The sequence below is a fragment of the Stenella coeruleoalba genome, assembly GCF_951394435.1.
Source record: "Stenella coeruleoalba genome assembly, chromosome: 6".
NCBI lineage: Eukaryota > Metazoa > Chordata > Mammalia > Artiodactyla > Delphinidae > Stenella > Stenella coeruleoalba.
Window position 1 is genome coordinate 60,014,225 of NC_137151.1, and position 18,718 is coordinate 60,032,942.

Genomic DNA, 18,718 nt, shown 5'->3' on the forward strand with positions numbered 1-18,718 from the left:
GTAAGGATGATCCGAAATCTTGGAAATAGAATGGACAAAATGCAAGAGACAGTTAACAAGGACCTAGGAGAAATAAAGATGAAACAAGCAACGATGAACAACACAATAAATGAAATTAGAAGTACTCTGGATGGGATCAATAGTAGAATAACTGAGGCAGAAGAACGGATAAGTGACCTGGAAGATAAAATAGTGGAAATAACTACTGTAGAGCAGAATAAAGAAAAAAGAATGAAAAGAACTGGGGACAGTCTCAGAGACCTCTGGGACAACATTAAACGCACCAACATTCGAATTATAGGGGTCCCAGAAGACGAAGAGAAAAAGAAAGGGACTGAGAAAATATTTGAAGAGATTATAGTTGAAAACTTCCCTAATATGGGAAAGGAAATAGTTAATCAAGTCCAGGAAGCACAGAGAGTCCCATACAGGATAAATACAAGGAGAAATACACCAAGACACATATTAATCAAACAGTCAAAAATTAAATACAAAGAAAGCATATTAAAAGCAGCAAGGGAAAAACAACAAATAACACATAAGGGAATCCCCATAAGGTTAACAGCTGATCTCTCAGCAGAAACCCTACAAGCCAGAAGGGAGTGGCAGGACATACTGAAAGTGGTGAAGGAGAAAAACCTGCAGCCAAGACTACTCTACCCAGCAAGGATCTCATTCAGATTTGATGGAGAAATTAAAACCTTTACAGACAAGCAAAAGCTGAGAGAGTTCAGCACCAACAAACCAGCTTTACAACAAATGCTAAAGGATCTTCTCTAGGCAAGAAACACAAGAGAAGGAAAAGAACTATAATAACGAACCCAAAACAATTTAGAAAATGGGAATAGGAACATACATATCGATAATTACCTTACATGTAAATGGACTAAATGCTCCCACCAAAAGACACAGATTAGCTGAATGGATACAAAAACAAGACCCTTATATATGCTGTCTACAAGAGACCCACTTCAGACCTAGAGACACATACAGACTGAAAGTAAGGGGATGGAAAAAGATATTCCATGCAAATGGAAACCAAAAGAAAGTTGGAGTAGCAATTCTCATATCAGACAAAATAGACTTTAAAATAAGGACTATTAAAAGAGACAAAGAAGGACACTACATAATGATCAAGGGATCGATCCAAGAAGAAGATATAACAATTGTAAATATTTATGCACCCAACATAGGAGCACCTCAATACATAAGGCAAATACTAACAGCCATAAAAGGGGAAATCGACAGTAACACATTCATAGTAGGGGACTTAAACACCCCACTTTCACCCATGGACAGATCGTCCAAAATGAAAATAAATAAGGAGACACAAGCTTTAAATGATACATTAAACAAGATGGACTTAATTGATATTTATAGGACACTCCATCCAAAAACAACAGAATACACATTTTTCTCAAGTGCTCAAGGAACATTCTCCAGGATAGATCATATCTTGGGTCACAAATCAAGCCTTGGTAAATTTAAGAAAATTGAAATTGTATCAAGTATGTTTTCTGACCACAATGCCATGAGACTAGATATCAATTACAGGAAAAGATCTGTTAAAAATACAAACACATGGAGGCTAACCAATACACTACTTAATAATGAAGTGATCACTGAAGAAATCAAAGAGGAAATTAAAAAATACCTAGAAACAAATGACAACGGATACACGACGACCCAAAACCTATGGGATGCAGCAAAAGCAGTTCTAAGAGGGAAGTTTATAGCAATACAATCCTACCAAGAAGCAGGAAACATCTCGAATAAACAACCTAACCTTGCACCTAAAGCAATTAGAGAAAGAAGAACAAAAAAAACCCAAAGCTAGCAGAAGGAAAGAAATCATAAAAATCAGATCAGAAATAAATGAAAAAGAAATGAAGGAAACAATAGCAAAGATCAATAAAACCAAAGGCTGGTTCTTTGAGAAGATAAACAAAATAGATAAACCACTAGCCAGACTCATCAAGAAAAAAAGGGAGAAGACTCAAATCAATAGAATTAGAAATGAAAAAGGAGAGGTAACAACTGACACTGCAGAAATAAAAAAGATCATGAGAGATTACTACAAGCAACTCTATGCCAATAAAATGGACAACCTGGAAGAAATGGACAAATTCTTAGAAATGCACAACCTGCCAAGACTGAATCAGGAAGAAATAGAAAATATTAACAGACCAATCACAAGCACTGAAATTGAAACTGTGATTAAAAATCTTCCAAGAAACAAAAGCCCAGGACCAGATAGCTTCACAGGCCAATTCTATCAAACATTTAGAGAAGAGCTAACACCTATCCTTCTCAAACTCTTCCAAAATATAGCAGAGGGAGGAACACTCCCAAATACCTTCTACGAGGCCACCATCACCTTGATACCAAAACCAGACAAGGATGTCACAAAGAAAGAAAACTACAGGCCAATATCACTGATGAACATAGATGCAAAAATCCTCAACAAAATACTAGCAAACAGAATCGAACAGCACATTAAAAGGATCATACACCATGATCAAGTGGGGTTTATTCCAGGAATGCAAGGATTCTTCAATATATGCAAATCTATCAATGTGATAAACCATATTAACAAATTGAAGGAGAAAAACCATATGATCATCTCAATAGATGCAGAGAAAGCTTTTGACAAAATTCAACACCCATTTATGATAAAAACCTTCGAGAAAGTAGGAATAGAGGGAACTTTCCTCAACATAATAAAGGCCATATATGACAAGCCCACAGCAAACATCATCCTCAATGGTGAAAAACTGAAAGCATTTCCACTAAGATCAGGAATAAGACAAGGTTGCCCACCCTCACCACTCTTATTCAACAGAGTTTTGGAAGTTTTAGCCACAGCAATCAGAGAAGAAAAGGAAATAAAAGGAATCCAAATCAGAAAAGAAGAAGTAAAGCTGTCACTGTTTGCAGATGACATGATCCTATACATAGAGAATCCTAAAGATGCTACCAGAAAACTACTAGAGCTATTCAATGAATTTGGTAAAGTAGCAGGATACAAAATTAATGCACAGAAATCTCTGGCATTCCTATATACTAATGATGAAAAATCTGAAAGTGAAATCAAGAAAACACTCCCATTTACCACTGCAACAAAAAGAATAAAATATCTAGGAATAAACCTACCTAAGGAGACAAAAGACCTGTATGCAGAAAATTATAAGACACTGATGAAAGAAATTAAAGATGATACAAATAGATGGAGAGACATACCATGTTCTTGGATTGGAAGAATCAACATTGTGAAAATGACTCTACTACCCAAAGCAATCTATAGATTCAATGCAATCCCTATCAAACTACCACTGGCATTTTTTACAGAACTAGAACAAAAAGTTTCGCAATTTGTATGGAAACACAAAAGACCCCGAATAGCCAAAGCAATCTTGAGAACAAAAAAAGGAACTGGAGGAATCAGGCTCCCTGACTTCAGACTATACTACAAAGCTACAGTAATCAAGACAGTACGGTACTGGCACAAAAACAGAAATAGAGATCAATGGAACAGGATAGAAAGCCCAGAGATAAACCCAGGCACATATGGACACCTTATCTTTGATAAAGGTGGCAGGAATGTACAGTGGAGAAAGGACAGCCTCTTCAATAAGTGGTGCTGGGGAAACTGGACAGGTACATGTAAAAGTATGAGATTAGATCACTCCCTAACACCATACACAAAAATAAACTCAAAATGGATTAAAGACCTAAATGTAAGGCCAGAAACTATCAAACTCTTAGAGGAAAACATAGGCAGAATACTCTATGACATAAATCACAGCAAGGTCCTTTCTGACCCACCTCCTAGAGTAATGGAAATAAAAAACAAAAATAAACAAATGGGACCTAATGAAACTTAAAAGCTTTTGCACAGCAAAGGAAACCATAAACAAGACCAAAAGACAACCCTCAGAATGGGAGAAAATATTTGCAAATGAAGCAACCGACAAAGGATTAATCTCCAAAATTTACAAGCAGCTCATGCAGCTCAATAACCAAAAAACAAACAACCCAATCCAAAAATGGGCAGAAGACCTAAATAGACATTTCTCCAAAGAAGATATACAGACTGCCAACAAACACATGAAAGAATGCTCAACATCATTAATCATTAGAGAAATGCAAAGCAAAACTACAATGAGATATCATCTCACACCAGTCAGAATGGCCATCATCAAAGTATCTAGAAACAATAAATGCTGGAGAGGGTGTGGAGAAATGGGAACACTCTTGCACTGCTGGTGGGAATGTGAATTGGTTCAGCCACTATGGAGAACAGTATGGAGGTTCCTTAAAAAACTACAAATAGAACTACCACATTACCCAGCAATCCCACTACTGGGCATATACCCTGAGAAAACCAAAATTCAAAAAGAGTCATGTACCAAAATGTTCATTGCAGCTCTATTTACAATAGCCCGGAGATGGAAACAACCTAAGTGCCCATCATCAGATGAATGGATAAAGAAGATGTGGCACATATATACAATGGAATATTACTCAGCCATAAAAAGAAACGAAATTGAGCTATTTGTAATGAGGTGGATAGACCTAGAGTCTTGTCATACAGAGTGAAGTAAGTCAGAAAGAAAAAGACAAATACTATATGCTAACACATATATATGGAATTTAAGAAAAAAAAATGTCATGAAGAACCTAGGGGTAAGGCAGGAATAAAGACGCAGACCTACTAGAGAATGGACTTGAGGTTATGGGAGGGGGAAGGGTGAGCTGTGACAGCGCGAGAGAAAGTCATGGACATATACACACTAACAAACGTAGTAAGGTAGCTAGCTAGTGGGAAGCAGCCGCATGGCACAGGGATATTGGCTCGGTGCTTTGTGACAGCCTGGAGGGGTGGGATAGGGAGGGTGGGAGGGAGGGAGATGCAAGAGGGAAGACATATGGGAACATATGTATATGTATAACTGATTCACTTTGTTATAAAGCAGAAACTAACACACCATTGTAAAGCAATTATACCCCAATAAAGATGTTAAAAAAAAAGAGTGAGAGGAAACTATTGATTTGAAGTGCCTTAGAAACACATGAACCAAATGCAATGTTGGGAACTTGTTTGGGTTCTGATTTGAACAAACCAACAGGAAAAATATGTGACAATAAGGGAAATTTGTACACTGACTGGATATTCAGTGATACTAAGAATTATTTTAATTATTTTAGATATGATAATGCTACTATCTTATATAAAAGAGTTCTTATATTTTAAGGATACGGACTGCAGTATTTACGGATGAAATGATGTGATATTTGGAGTTTGCTTCAATATAATCAAATGGCAACAGTAGCAGAGTGAATGGGACAGTTGAAAGAAGACTGATCATGTGTTGATAACTGTTAAATCTGTGTAATACACACATGGAGTTTCATTATATGATTCTCCTTACTTGTCTGCTTATATATGTTTGAATCTTTCCACAACTAAAATTTACAAAAATTGAATTAATACAAAATTGAGAAGAATCTTAGCCCATGCAACAAATAGAACTAGAATCAATGAAGATATGCACAAGAAAAATACATATTTTTTATATCCTCGAGCATATAATGATAGAACTATACATATGGTTGAATTCTCAATTACACAATGTGTTCCTAAATATAGAGAAACACAAGACACTAGAAACCTGTTAGAATGACAGTAAGTAACAAATTCATTTTCCACAGAAAGAGGCACCATATAGTCCTTGGAATAAAACTTCACACCTGTTAGAATGGCTACCACCAAAAAGACAAGAGATAACAAATGCTGGCAAGGATGTGGGCAAAAGGGAAGGAACCCTTGTGCACTGTTGGTGGGAATGTAAATTGGTACAGCCACTATGGAAAACAGTATGGAGGCTCCTCAAAATATTAAAAATAGAGCTACCTTGGGACTTCCCTGGTGGTCCAGTGGTAAAGAATCTACCTTACAATGCAGGGGATGCAGATTTGATCCCTGGTCAGGGAACTAAGATCCCACATGCTGTGGGAAAACTAAGCCTGTGAGCCACAACTACTGAGCTCACACACCTCAACTAGAGAACCCATGTGCCATATATATACATATATATATTTGCCGTATATGCCTAACTACAGAGCCCATGCGCTCTGGAACCTGCGCGCCACAACTACAGATCCCATATGCCTCGGAGCCTGCACGCCACAACTAGAGAAGAGAAAACCTTCATGCCACAACTAGAGAGAAGCCTGCGTGCCGCAACGGAAGATCCTACATGCCTCAGCGAAGATCCTAGGTGCCACAACTAAGACCCAATGCAGCCAAAAATAAATTAAATAAATAAATAATTTTAAAAAACAGAGCTACTTTGTGATCCAACAATTCCACTTCTGGGTATATAAGTGAAGGAAATGAAACCACTGTCCCCAAAATATACCTGCACCCTCACATTCATTGCAGCACTATTTACAGTAGCCAAGACCTAGAAAAAACCTAAGTATCCATCTACGGATGAATGGATAAAGAAAATGTGCCATATATATATACAATGGAATACTCTTCAGTCTTAAAAAAAAAACAAAAAGGAAATCCTGTCAATTGTAGCAATAGGGATGGACTTTGAGGGCATTATACTAAGTGAAATAAGTCAGACAAAGAAAGACAAATTCTATATGTTCTCACTTACATGTGGAATCTAAAAAAAAAAAACTCAGAAAAACAGAGATCTGAATGTAATTAATATGTACTAATTTATGTATTAATAATGAATTGTCATATTAATTTTAATTTTTAGATTAAAAAAGCTCAATTTGTTTCCAAGTGGACAAACATTTCAGAACTGAAATTATAGGGTTTTAAATGTCAAGGTGATCAAGATCACAAATGCCAGATTTGGCTGTCAAACAGTGTTCCTCTCTGGTATAGCTCAGCATGTACCTGTGAGTCCAGTATTATTGCTATTAGATGTTTTTGGGAATTGAAATAATTATACTTAAAAAAGCTAAGGTATAGGTTCTATATTTTAGAACACTGAGAAGGAAAAAAGATCTCTCTACAAGCCATCTGTTCCTCATTATGACTAAGTAGGTATTAAGAGTCACTGATTAACAAAAAGCAATGAGGTGTGCTCTTAAATCATCTATGGCAGTCTCCTTCATATTCTGTGAAATAAAAATAATGTTTTTCTTAACTGTCTTTAAACACACACACGGCTAATGAATGGCTATTTTAAAGTCACAACATAAACACCAAATGCTAGGACTAGTCTTTCTCAGGTGTAGCTTGCAATCCATCTGTACCATATGTTAGAAACACTCAGTATACCTTAAAAGTCTGACTCAATCCTTAGGGAATCATAGTTACTTTTTTCCTGGAACTTTCCATTCATCACAATATTATAATCATACAAAGGAATTTTTCCTCTATAGAACAGGTGTTAACAGTGACCATAAGAAGTGATTCTAGGGACTTCCCTGGTGGTCCAGTGGTAAAGAATCCACCTTCCAATGCAGGAGATGTGGGTTCAATACCTGGTCAGGGAAATAAGATCCCACATGCCGCGAGCCACAACTACTGAGCTTGTGCGCCTCAATGAGAGAGACTGTGTGCCGCAAACTACAGAGCCCGTGCACCACAACTAGAGAGAAGCCCGCTCACCACAACGAAGAGCCTGCGCCTCAATGAAAGATCCCACATGTCTCAACTAAAACCCATCCAATGCAGCCAAAAAACTTAAGAAAATAAATAAATAAAATAGAGATTTTAAAAAAGACTGAAAAATAAAAAGAAGCGATTTTATAAAATTCCACTCTTTCCCTTTGAGAATATTCCAATTTTACATATCAGAAAGTGAGCTATTCCTTTGGATTCTCACTTTCACCAGGCTTGAGTGATTTCAAATAAATCTGTGACTTAAATATGATTGATATGCACAAAGACCATTTAATCCTCAGAAACTTGTCCTACATTATCAAAGTCTTCTCAATGCCAAATAGTGGTCAAAATGTATACAACCCAAAATATTGCTCTACTTCAATGGGGTTACTTAACCCCATTTCTTTCTTTCTTGTACTTTTGGCAAATCCAAGTCTTCTATGTCTACCAGAACAAATTTTGCACTATAAAAATGGGTTTAAAATCTAAAATTTAATGGAATTTTAAAAAATAAAGCAAAAGTAATCAAAAGCCATCTATTTTCATTATTCTGCAACAAAATTAATTGGATTAAATGCATATAACAAGAGTGTTTACTATATAGTAGAATTCTAAACCACACTGTTGGGGGCATAATTCTGAGTATGACTTTTGTAACCTTTATTGTTTTATTTATGTAATTATCTGAAGATGTTAAATCTAGTACATTAATGCTGAACAATGTTTGGGGTAGAATTAGTAACTATCAGTTACTAAACACAATGGTTAGCTTCATTAAAGACACATATCATGGGAGAGGAGAAAAGCCAATGCCAGAGTTTTAAGATAGACAAGCAAGGCCTCCATTTTACCAGGGTATCTGAGTGTGGTCATGGGCATGACATTCAGAGACCTAGGTGGGCTTCTCTCAGAGTGCAATATTTAAAACACAAAGCTTGATCTGAGACAGCTAAGCTGACACATAGCTTACAGATGGTACACCTTTCAGTTTCTAAATGTTCAGTTATTGCAATGGAAGAAAAGTGCTGCTTCTATGAACTGTAACTGACATTAATTGTATGTGTCTTTATTTCATCTTCACTGGGTTTTCTGGGGGGAAAGCCTGTCAGAATATAAGAATTCACAAAGAGGAAATATTTTCTGTATTATTTCATGGTAGCGTATTATACTTTCAGAATGTTACAGAACAGACAAAAACGAGTCACTGTCCAGAGATCACATGGTAACAAAGACGAACAAACCTTCCAGAAAGCATTAATATTTCAGAAGTTGTTTGTTATGTGTAAACTGACAGAAGAAAAGTAATCTGAGTTTTACTTTCTCAAACCTCAGTATAGTGTTAGCTATAGTAAGGTGGTCTAGGGTAGAAGACTTCTCTCTGAAAAATAAATAAATAAATATGCCCTACATCTGAATCAGAGGAAAGTAAACTCATTTTTTTACCTCTTCCCAGAAAAGGATATTAAATTTGGGCAACCCTATGTACTGTTTCAGTCAATATGGATTTATATTAGAAAAGTAAACAAAGACTTGCTCTCTTCAAATATGCAGAGAACATTTCCTTTAAAGAAGTGTGGATGCATTGCACTTAGTAAACTCAGAGACTCAAAGGGCCAGAAGTGGCCTTAGAATTTGTCTAGTCCCATCCCCTGCCCCAATTCACTACTGGTTTCATAGGCGAGAAAATGGAGACCCAGAGAGTATCCTGGACTAAGCCATGGTCTCAAAGCTAGTGAGAAGGTGGTGTTAAAATTGAACTATGTCAGTGTGTGTGCCCCCAGAGCTTACTCTTTTAATGAGTACAACACAGTGTTGCTGACATCTTGATATTAAAATTTGAAAACATATTTTAAACTTAGCTGGAAACTCAGTACATTATTTCAAAATGCTCATATAACTTCCCACAGCTGCCCTTTTCTTATCTTTGGAACACCACAAGAAACTTTAGATGTTGGTGAACACAGACACTGGACAACACAACATACAGCAGCAGATAGTAAGGTAGAATTATAAGTGTTTCTTCTTCCTTATTATGAAAGTTATGCTGTTTTTACACCTACACAACACAGGCATAAATCTTTAGCAAATATTTTCCAAAGATCTGAAATTGTACTTACTGAACATCTGAAATAATCACAATAAAGCTTTGCTGAGTTTTAAAAATTGTTGTGATTTTGCCGCCAGTTATAACACAACCATTTTCAATAATAAGGAACATTGTTCCTAATCAAAATTTACAAAATAAAGGTAGTATTCACATCAAAGGAACATGCTTTGTATGCTATTTATTTTTCCAAAAGGTAGTGATCTCATTGAAAGGAGGATTAAACCAGACTTAAGGTAATGTGTTTATGTAAAAATAGTAGATACATATTCAGGCCTTATCCATTCATGTCGCAATATATTGAGAACATGGAGAAGACTTGGGAAATAGAAAAAACTTGTATTGGGGTTACAGGAGAATTACAAGAGGTAAGGTTATTTGGCCTGAATAAAGGAATAAAATATCATTCTACATGGGCCTCAACAACTGCATGGAGGTCTTCATTATCAGGAGGACATACCTTGTTAAAGCTCATTATCTCTAAAGAAGATCAAAGACAAATAAAAGGGATTAGATTCGTGAATAGAATTGTTTAATTAGACCATGAAGAGACTGTAGAATTCTTGCTGTGTTAGTCCACATCCTCCAAGAAACAAACAACATGACAGAATTAGATGTTCAAGAGATTTATTGGGGAAAACACATATGAATGATAAAGAGAAGTCCAAGCAGGAGTAGGTATGGTGAGCTTTCAGGACATGATGCAGGTCTGACACCTGGAAAAGGACAGAGGGAAGGAAGGAGGACTGAACGGGGGAAGCACAGTTCTGAGAAAGTTTGGACCAGGCTAAGGAAGAGTCTCAGAGAAAGGATTGCCTTCATAGGAATGCCTCATTGCAGGAATAGCCTGGTGCTAGTACTCCACCATGCTCAGTCATTGGCTGGGAGAAGCCCAGGAAGGATGTGGCTTTGGTGTGAACGTTCAGGCAGATCAGAAGGTGTGGAGGGATATGTCTACCAACTATGTCCCTAGCAGCAGCTTCTTTTAAAGGAAGGTCTGAGCTGTTCACCTCCATTGCCACCACAGGGACTTTACAGATTAAGTCACCAGTAAAGTTAGAGCAATTTTAGTTTTAAAATGCCAGGGATTCAGGAAGTGAAAGCAATAACCATTGGCTAACCTTTCCACCACATTCACTTTGGTTTTGAACTTTTATTTGGCAATAATGCTTAAACAAAAGACATCAATCTTTAAACTGAATTATTCAATATCACTCTTCTTTTATTTGTCATAAATTAAAAACATTTTGTTCATTCTCTCAGGCATTTCATGACAGCTAGTAGATTGAATTAAAATAAATTTTAATGCTTATTTGAAGACAGATCACAAGCAGATTGCCTTTTGTTCTTCTGGATTGATTTAAAGCAAATTGCTCTATGTGCTACAGCAATTTAAAATGTATTAAAAGTTTTTTTTTAAATTGGAATTATGTGAAATAGTCTAACAGTTTAAGTTTAGAGGAGGCAATTAGCTGGTTACAACTGGAACTACCAGTCCCTATTTAAAATAATGAGGTCTGACAGTTATGGAATCTGAATTATTCATTGATAACTAGCTTTTCCTCATCTGCAAACCATGGGTAACATTAATAACAGAGGTGTAAGTGTGATAACCAAAGAGTCTGACATTAAGAACACACACGAAAAGTGCTAAATTCTTATTTAATTAGAAAGGATCATGATAGTAATATTTCTCCTGAAAGAAAATCATTAGGCAAAATGTGTTTTCTCATATGTTTCATCTTTCCCTTTCCTGATGTAGATTTTGCATAAGGAAATAATTGTTTTTGACTGCACACAACAAAATAATTTCCTACTCAAGTATTGCCAGTAAAATGTAAAGAACCATTAACATTTCTAATTGTTACATCTTTAAGATAATCATCTAAGAATTCTAGTTTCCTTGTAATCCCTAGAATCAAGTAAATTATAAATTATATACTCCAACTTTCTAATTGAAAGAGAAAAGTAGACCATAATAAATTACATGAAAAAAGGTAAATAACTCTATTGATGATCATTTAATAGAAGTGAATACTGTGATTACCATGAACCAATTTACTTATTGGCAGTGTAGTTCAAGACTCATGGAACAAATCAAGTTGTTGTTCTCCATAATTTTGCAACAAAGAAAGAAAACTTGCAAGAGGTCACTAAGCATAAATCCATATTGTCCTTTACAGTCAAAAGTGGTTTAACTAAAGGAGGGACTACCCCTGTATGCACGTATGCATGAGCAAAACTAAAAGGCATGACTACAAAATGTTCCTAAGAAAGCAGGTTTACAAAAAAAAGTAAAATGTAAAGCAAAACTAAAAAACCTATTCCCTGGTTTGTTACTCTCGTTGTCCTATGTGCCTCTCAACATTGGGACAAAATGAGAAATTCAGTATCTAATTTCCCCATGCTCATACTTAGGTTGTTTATAGCCTACAATAATCAGGTTGACCATTTGTCCCACTAGACTCAGGATAGCACTGGTTTATGCCTGTTGTTCAGTATAATTATGAAAAAATATACAGTGACCCTGTTTATCTCCAAATTTTCCTGATTTGGCCATGCTAATAATAATAGTAATAATGATCCCACTTATTGAGGACTTACTGTGAGGCAGGCCCTGAGCTTGGGGCTTGTACAATATTACTATTATCTCCAATTCATACTCAGGAAAATTGAACTTCTGAGAGGTAAAGTAGCTTGCCCAAAGTCACACATTTAGGCTGTGTCGTGATTCAGACTTTGGTTAGCCTGAATACAAATCCGTGCTCTTACTCTTTACACTAGAATCCTACTGCTCTTCAACTGATGAAAACCCATGCCATATTATAGAAAACCATAAACTTACAGACACAAGTACATTTCCAACGTCCCCTAACATCAGAAAGCCAAAGGGTTTTATAAAGCATTAGTGGCAAAATAATTTTAAGCTGAGAAATTTACACAAAGAAAAATATACACCAATACAGATGAGGTAAAATAGCACAGCCAGCTAATAGGGCCAGAAAATCCCGTTTCAAGTTTTCTCCCTGGTATTCATCAGCAGCACGGCCTAGACAAAGAGTAAGTGACTCTTGTTAAGCCTGAAGTGTCCCAAGAGTCCAAGTAAAGAATGTCCCAAAATGGGCTTTCAGATATGTCTGAAATTGCTGGATTTATGGCTCAGTGCCTATGCATTTGTAACACAGTGGTCTTTTTAGTAAGATTTTCAAAAGGAGGATTCGAAAAATGGTTTTTTTTATTAGTGCAGATATACATGCCACAGCCCGATTTTTTTTCAGTACAGATGTCAGTTACAGTATACCTATCATGTTCTGCAGATTGTGTCATTGGTCAAGAAAGGAGAGAAACCCCAATATAATGATTAATAATCAATGTGTCTGGCCTTTAAGTCCACCCAAAGGAGAAATGAAACACTGATATAGAATCTCTCCCTGAAGGAAGAAAAACAGTGAGGGTGGAAAAAGAGGGCAGGATGAGCCACCCTTAGAGGAATATAAATAGTAGAGCTGTCTAGTGTTGGGTTCTGACTGGTTTGGTCTAAAATGTTGTAAGTGAATGATACATGAGGTTTACATCATGGTTTCTTTTTGTAATAAAGCCATTAATATAAAATAAAGTAAGTAAAATGGAAGAATATCATTTTAGTGTTTGGTTTTTTTTGACAGCTGACCTGATGCCTCCTTTTTTCTCCCGACTAAGCGACATGGTTTGAAACAGATAAAGGAAGATTTGGCCATTGCGTCTATTACTAATGATATCTGGGCAGGGAATTATTACAGTTTATTCTCAGGGGCTAGAATCTAGTGAGACTGTCTCCTAAAAAAAAGCTAATCTGCATGTTGCTGTTGCTTATCTCCTTAATGTTTTATACTCTCCTTTTCTCCCCTCTTTCCCTCTCTATTTTCTTCTGTTAACTACATTTGTCCCTTAAAAGAAAATCTGGCAGTGGTATTTGAAACTCCAGTATATAATTACACTGATTATTTTATGCTAATGAGTGAACTATCTAGCAATATAATATTTCACTTTCTGTGCCCTCTTGGTGGTAGCATAAGATAAATTCTAGAGTATCTTTAATTAACTAAAAGAAGCAGAGAGAAATCTCTGTGGATTATAATATGTATGGCCCTAAAATGAACAAAATAACGGATGAGGGTGGGAGGGGGCAACTAAACGGTAGACAAATCTTAGAGAGTTAATTAAAACAAAACTCATGCTTATTTTGGCCTTTTTATCTGCATACGGTACTCATGCCAGGGAAAAATAAATGGAAAATTTTAAATGTTCTCATTCTTCCTCCAAGCCTATTTAGTCTAAATATCCCACCCTCCCCCAGGCCTCCTTCCTCCTACCCTCCACCACCATCCCACACACATATTTCTATACATAACCACTCAGACTTGGCCCTAACACCTTCTCACAAAACTCCAGACTGTTCAAAATGATGGTGACAAGGCTCCTCAGACAGGGGCCCTCCCTCAATATTTGTTTGATTTGTAGATTGAAATGAAGTACTCAAAATAAATGAAGCTACGTGCATACTAACAGCCTAACTGCTTTGCTCCCAAGCATTGAGAGACGCTATCACTGAAAATTCTTACAGAAAGAACCGAAGCAATTCACAGAATTTGGTTCTAGTTATTTTCCCAAAAGTCACAGTAAAAACCAAGTTGTTACCAACAAAACTGGTTATCAGAAACAACTGTTACGAAGATTGAACAGATTGCATGGATGACAAGGGCCAAGAAATCTGAAGCTAGATAAAAGAAGAAATAGGGAACAGGTCAAAGACACGCAGACTAGATTGACCTTGATATTTGGTCTGCAGTAGACCTCCTGGTCTTGAAGACAAATGAACAGCATCTTCTTGATTTTAACTAAATAGGAAAGAAAAAAAAAAAGGCAGACATAAACTGATTTAATACAAGTCTGGGATAAGACCTGTATCTCTTAGTGGGATTGTAAATTAATTTCTCTTTCATTCTCAGTATTTTTGTATTTTCAAAATTTTATATGACAAGATATATTACTTTCATAGTGACTACTACTGCTAGCAGTACAAACATAGTAACAGGATATATCAACATATAATATTGTTAACTAAGTAACAGGTTCAAGAAATATACAAGCCCAGTGACTAAAGAGAAACCTGGAGCCCCTTATTTGAAACTTAAAATAATGCTTTCTTTCAAAAAGAGTTTTGAAATCTTCATAGTCTGCTATAATCGTGCCTAAAGATTACTTAAAATGCCACAATAATCAATACCCCTTCAGTGAAAAACTAAAAACACCTAGATCCTTTTCTAGGCTCAATATTAGAGGGAGGTCACTTTGACAACATCTTCAAATAACTATGATTCTTCCTGAACCAAAGCTCACATTTTCCACATTAGTTCCAGCTTCTACCCTACAGGGTGGAGCCTCAGTGAGCCTATAGCTCTGTAAAGCTGCTAGCGCTCCTTGCTTCCAGGATACACCAAAGACAAGAGGAAGGTTCAGCCTTAAATAACGTTGGTTCTCAAGTTTATAATAAGCATACTTTTTTCCCTTTTCCTACGGGCCTATGACCTCATGTACTCCACTGGGAAAAACTGGGGCTGCCAAGTAAGGTTGTGTAAGTTGTGCACACAGGTACTGAGGCAAGGAGGAACATGTGCAGCTAGGAGTCCAGCTCATACTCCCCCTACCTACAACCTTTGTGCCCTGGCTTGAGGGCTACATCATTTGAATTTTAGTAATCCAACCACCAATGATAAATTCACAAAAAGGTGCTATATGTGCTAGCACTGACCAAGAGAGAAGCCCGCTTTGACAACCTCTTAGCTATTCAGTTTCAAGCATCCCCGAAGACCTTGAATCTTTCAACTCACTATTGCAATTCCCCTAGCCTATGTTCCATGCCCTTGGGGTTCTATTCGGAGATAAAATCTGAAAAATAATTCAGGCTAAGGTATTAATGGTTAAGATCATGTGTTTGTCCTTCTAGGAAGCATTTTTGCATTTTAACTGATGGCTCTGACTTGCTTCTAGAACCACAGGAAACTACCACAGGAACCCTACCTACCTAGGGGCAGAGCTGGTCCCTCCAGCTGTTCTTTGTAAGCCAACAATGTACTTGATACCTTCTTTAAATTTAATCCAGGTCCTATGTACTCAAAAATGTGGCGGTTGTGCAAAACCATCGGTTCAAGATATTATAAATCAATAGGCCAACATCTGACTATATAGAGAGATATTTTTAAAGATTTCAGCTCAAATCCTGAACACTTACAACGTGTGTGACTTTAGTCAAGTCACTTCACTTGAACAATATAGTATTATTCTGAAGAATAAATTGGACATTTATGGCAAAATCTAGCAAAATGGCAGAAAAATAGCAGACACACAAATACAATGTGTGAAACTGGACGCAGAAAAATTCATAGTTCCCATGGATCTGGTACCACGTATGCTACTAGTATACAAATAACCAAAAGATGTGTTCACCAGATAGGGTAATTTTAATAGAAAAAATGCAATTAATAATACAAGTATAGACATTTTCAATTTCTGTTTCTGAATTTATTTGTAGTACTACTAGGTTAAGATGAAAAGTAAAGACTATGGGCATAGGCATGTTTGAAGCATCACCAACCATATCAGGCTTACCATGGGAAAATATTTCTTTAACATTACGATTCTTTTGTGGCATCTTCCCTCAGGGGACTTGTTCTTTCATTGGAATTACTCATTTTAATTGAGAATTATAAAACCACACAGGGGGTATCATCACGCTGAGATGAAAATGACTGAAGTTTTCAGAGACGTCTTTTGTGTGCTAGGTTGATGATGGCACACTCTAGCTTAATAATAGATAAAAGAGTTCTGTTTCTTAAATACAGAAAACAGATGAAATATGTTTGCTTTTCACAGCCAAGGTCTAAATAACTGTATTCCTAATTTTCATCTTGCACTAAAATATTCACAGAATATTTCACCAATGAAGTGTGACATTTCTTAACATTATTGTCAGTCTGATTTTTAAATTGTTTCTATTAACTTCAGGAAAACACTCTCATTCATACTTCCTATGGATGTCTTCATATCCTAAAATTTTCCATGATCCCATTGCCAAATTATACTGTGAAAACCCTGCCCTGTAAATAAAACATAAAGTTAATGAAATGTGTAAAGAGAAAGGTTGGTGATATAACAAGGTCAGTTTATATCAAAATATTTAAACTCAGACTTGGAATTAACACCTACATATACAGACTAAAAACGTAAACAATTATAACTTAAAATTAATCTGGCACACAGCATGAGGCTGCCCAAAATGAGATAGCAAAAGAAACTTTTTTTAAAAATTACTAGGTACTAAGATTCTAGAATTTCAGACATTTTTTAAAAATGTAACATTAGCAAGAGCTGTGGAAATGATGTGATTCATACATTTTCCTCTTAAAGATAAGGAAACTGAGGCCCAAGTGTCTAAGTATTCTGCCCCAGATCAAAAAACAGTTAATGTCTGAGGCAGAGGAACCTGGTTCCCTGATTCCTGTTTGAAGCTTCCTCAGAACACTGTCCAGCTACTGGATCCGGATTCTACTGGAGGAAAGCAAATTGAAGGACATGTTGATGGAAGTTCAAGCTAGAGAAGGACAATGGGCAGAAGCCTATAGGAAGGTAAGAAGGAGCAAATGTGCCTGCACAGAAATCTGTCTTCCCCACTCTTGTCACATGAAGATCACTCAGACTCCTTGCATTTGTTTTTCTATTCTTTGTACCTTTTTTAAAAGCCTTCTTAGGACTTTGGGAAAAGTCCCATTCACATTAATTTTTCGTTCTTCAAATGCCCCATCTTCTTTAAAATCATTTCCAAAATACTATCTTTTAATAGAAACTTATTATCATAATAAAAATAACTGACATTTATTATTGAACAGGCGACCTGTGCTCCCAAGTGAAGGCAAGAGATTGATGGCCACATATCATTGTCATAACTACTCCTCTCTCACAGAGCCACATATGTACCATGACTGTATTCCACTTGGGATGCTTACTGTTCTAAGGAGTGTGGAGATTGCAGTTAGTCTGAGTTCAAGTCCTGGCAAGACTCCACATCTTAATAGCCATGCCTCATTGGGCGATTTACTCTTTGCTTTAATTTTCTCATTTATGAAATGAGCTAATACTATCTCATTGATTACAGGAATTAATTCTTACAAAGAATTTAGAACACTTCCTTGTACATTGTAAGGCACTGGTAAGTTTAGATATTATTAGTTCACATTTAGTTGTTTAATTACATTTCACTTCTAGACAGAGAGCTCACTGAAAGTAAGGACCATGTATGACTTACCTTTGTATGTTTAGCACTTTACTCAAAAAAGATTTCAAGTTGGAATGCAGTCCCTGGGACAGCGATACGTACCCAACATATTTCTTCTTCCTGGGCACACAGCTTAATTACAGTCCCTTTGTACTAGGTCCCCAGCCCTTTGTACCAGGGTGGAGCCATGGACTGGGTCTCACTAATGAAATATGAGCTGAAGTGACTGGTTAAGAATGGGTATGCCCTGGACTTATATACACTACCAAATGTAAAACAGATAGCTAATGGGAAGTAGCCGCATAGCACAGGGAGATCAGCTCAGTGCTTTGTGACCATCTAGAGGGGTGGGATAGGGAGGATGGGAGGGAGGGAGACGCAAGAGGGAGGGGATATGGGGATATATGTATACGAATAGCTGATTTACTTTGTTATACAGCAGAAACTAACACACCACTGTAAAGCAATTATACTCCAATAAAGATGTTAAAAAATAATAATAATGATGGGTATGCCTGCGCCATTCTTTCTGTCTTCCTGATTGGCTGGTTGGATGCTGAATTTCATGCACTGGAGTAGGCAGAACCACTATCAGCCTGGCTCTCTACATAACTATGTGGAGCAGAAGCCTCTCCTTCCCTCTCCAACCTGCACTGAACTGTAA

At 36.6% G+C, this 18,718-nt stretch overlaps 1 long non-coding RNA gene across 1 annotated transcript in view; it reads right to left on the minus strand.

Annotated features, from left to right (window-relative positions):
* The window catches only part of LOC307187972, a 233,621-nt gene that overhangs the window by 40,217 nt on the left and 174,686 nt on the right, over positions 1-18,718 (minus strand). The gene's annotated exons all lie outside the window — the stretch shown is intronic.